At 44.1% G+C, this 3,475-nt stretch overlaps 1 non-coding gene across 1 annotated transcript; it reads right to left on the bottom strand.

Moving 5' to 3' along the window:
- Nucleotides 1–926: 926 nt before the first annotated feature.
- Nucleotides 927–1,008, bottom strand: Trnal-aag2 (transfer RNA leucine (anticodon AAG) 2). Its single transcript has one exon. It is a non-coding gene; the product is annotated as a tRNA-Leu (tRNA).
- Between the last annotated feature and the right edge of the window lie 2,467 nt (nucleotides 1,009–3,475).

The raw sequence follows: 3,475 nt of genomic DNA on the forward strand, positions 1-3,475 counted from the left end.
ACCAAAAGTCTGTGGGCTGTCTCTTCTCACAGGTTCTGAATCCATGTCTAGTTGGGCCCAATTTGCAATTTTGAAAAGGAATGCTGACATTCCTGGTATGAGTGGACTATTCTGTCTTAATGAAGACAGAAGTAGAGCCACTGTGGGTAGGGTGGGGGCAGCAGGATGGAGTTAGAGGAGAGTTGGGGAGGAGGACAAAAAAATGTACAAAAATGTCAAAGTGAAACCCTTTGTATGCTAAGTAGAAAAAAACCACTGAGAAATGGAAGAGTAAAACTAGGGTCTGGAAACATTTTGTGGTACCTGGAATGCTGGTCTAGGGGACTATTAGTAGGGTCCTGTTTACTGTCCAGGTCTCTGGCCACCAGGTACCATGGATACCTTAATCTTTCAGCAAGGAGTACCAGATGTACCTGGACCATATGTCACTGCAGATGAAAGACAAGGAAAGATGTGCTTCCTTTCCTGTGATAGCAGTAAATTATTCCAGACTGATGGGCACCTCTATTGCTGTGTGAGCCTGCCCCGGGACCTACACTAATATTCTGGAAACACAGGGTAGATGCCATGTCCACAGGTCTGTGTGAGTGCTGTAGTGATATGGGGATATGTTGATGACCTCAAGTCACACAGCCGGGCTGGGAGGTGAGAGATGCCCTTTAAATGACAGGGAATTGGAGCCTGAGGCCTCTTGTAACTCACTTGGGTCATGTAGTTAGGAAAGGGCTGATTCAGGAATCCAGGCACAGTTAAAACTGCCCAATCCGGAAGTGGTCTCTATTCACAGTCTGTCAGGGGGTTTGTCTGTCTTTTTTTTTTTTTTTTGTTCTTTTTTTCGGAGCTGGGGACTGAACCCAGGGCCTTGCGCTTCCTAGGCAAGCGCTCTACCACTGAGCTAAATTCCCAACCCCGTAAAACTAAGCTACTGGCAGCGGTGGGATTTGAACCCACGCCTCCGAAGAGATTGGAGCCTTAATCCAGCGCCTTAGACCGCTCGGCCATGCTACCTCCACTGTCTGTCTTTTTGTTTGTTTGTTTTTCAGCTGTTCTGCTTCCCCACAAAGTTGCCCAAGGATGAAGAGGCACACACCTTGTTCATGGCAACCTACTGATTTTCATGCTAACTACCATGTTTGCAGCACTGGTCAAACACAGGTATTTTAATTAAAATTATGCCAAGTAAAAAATTCAACTCCTTGACCTTGCTTTTAGCCACATCTCAAGTGTTTAACAGCTTCCTGTGGGTGGTGGCTCCTGAACCGGACAACATGACTATCCGCCATCATGGAAAGTCCACTGTCCTATAGCTTGGCTCCTAACTTGACAAGAAAGAATAAATTTCCGCATGTTTAAGGCTGTGTTGCTTATAGCTAAATCAAAAATTGTTTTAAAGTGAACACATATCAATTTTACAATATAAAACTAACAGTTTTATATATACACAATTGGACATCAAACATGGATTAAACCAGACAAAAAAGACACATTATAAATAATATAGTTTGGTTATTTTAAAAAAGAGAGAAAAATATAGTGTCCAAAATAGAATTTTTTAAACCCTGGGTATATAACAGATCAGGAAAATTATAAACATTTAGATTTATTTCCTTGCTCAAAAGCAGACGACTAGGTATTGAAAGTTTACATAACCTTCAGATTGAATTGACACAGACCGCACACCAGGTAGGCCCACACATTTCTATGGCCTTGTTGTCTACGTATTCTGCCATTGGAAATGCTGGGAGATGTGGTTAACATTTGCAGGAGACACTTTTATAAGGATAAGATATGGTCTGGTGCTCCCTAGTCATTCCTCATATTCTGCTGTTTGCATTTGGAAAATATACAATACCATTGCATCTTAAATACACTGTTACATTGTACAGTCTTTGAACCTGCAGCTAAATTATGATACCATTGTGTATTTTTAAAGATTAAATATTTCTCATAGTTTTGTACTACAGAGAGCAAACCAAAGGCTTTTATTGTTGCAGGTCACATGCTCTGCCAGTTTCAACAAGTCTGTTTATTCCTCGTCAGTGTGTGTGGGATTCTAGGAAATCATTTTCTTTCTTCCATGAAGGTGACACCCGGGTAATTTTGTCAAATGACTGTCAACCCCTGTGCTCATCTGTTTGAAAAGTTCAGCTCATAAAGCCCACTCGACAGGTTGAGGGGCTGTCAACCAAATGCAGGGCAAGTCAACCAAAGCGCCACTGTGGAAGCTTCAAGCAAAGGAAAAACCCTTATACTTTCTTTCAGTCAGGCCTTTATTATCTTCCTCCTCCTGTGTGTGTGTGTGTGTGTGTGTGTGTGTGTGTGTGTGTGTGTGTATGCATGCCTGTGCATATGCACATGTATATGCATGTTTAATTTTCTGAGCAATAGAGATTTGACACACAGGCTGTTTTTTTGTTCATCTCTAGTTTTTAGTTCTGCTGCAAGGCCGCGAGGAGCCTTGAGGTGAGAGACAAGACACAGCATGTATGTTCTTGGTGGGTGGCTGGAGCTGTTGTAGAACCCTTCACTAGTAAGAGGGGAGTAATTTCAGGAGTGGGGTTCATGGTACCACCCCTTTGTTTCATTTTTGTTTGAGACACAAAAGGAAGAGAGCAAGGAAGGAGGCAGGCCAAGGGTCCAGTGTGGGGAGAGGGTTCCACCAGGCTCTGTCCCTAACGCTAACGTAGCATTCCAGAGTGACCCGAATCTCTGTTTCCATCAACAAGGATGTACAAACCTGGGCTACCATCCCAATCATCACAATGCTAAGTCTTACATACAAGAAATCATAAAAACTATTCCCATTTCACTGGAAGCCTGAAGGCAGCTGCTGTCTCTAACTCACAGCAACCATGTGAGCTCTCCTGTCTGGATGTGCCCCTGCCTATTCAGTACAACCTCACCCCATTGCTTCTCAGGGCCCTGCACTTCATGTAAACTCCCCGAGGCATGGCTCCTTCCTGACTGGTAATATTTATGTTCTAGACCTGTTATGTTTTCTCTTGAAGGCCTTAGTCTTTTCTAATACAGAGACTCGGATTCTTCAGGCTGTCTTTCGGGGCTCCCCATACTCGTCAGCGTTAATACAACTGAGGGTCCTGGATGGTGAGCAAGCCAGCTCGGAAAGCCCCAGAGAGACAATGGGATGGGGAAAGCCCGAGAAACTCGCAGCTTGTATTTTGACTTTGAAACCTCACGACATCTTTTTCACTCCTTGCTGAGACCCTTCCTCTGACCTGACCTGAAATGTTGGTTTTCCCCAAGTGCTCATCAGAGTCTCACATCTGCTTCCCCAAAGCCTCTGCCATGTAACTTGTGCTAGTCACCCCTCTTCAGAGAGCCTTGAGTCCATCTTCCACAGATGAGGCATCAATTCTGGAAGATTACACCGGAGGCTCTCCTTCCTGAAGTTTTCATTGCAAAGGAAGTATTCCTGCTCTCTGTGTGTATGCATGCACACATGAGGGTTAGTGTG

Source organism: Rattus norvegicus, chromosome 4 (assembly GCF_036323735.1).
Source record: "Rattus norvegicus strain BN/NHsdMcwi chromosome 4, GRCr8, whole genome shotgun sequence".
NCBI lineage: Eukaryota > Metazoa > Chordata > Mammalia > Rodentia > Muridae > Rattus > Rattus norvegicus.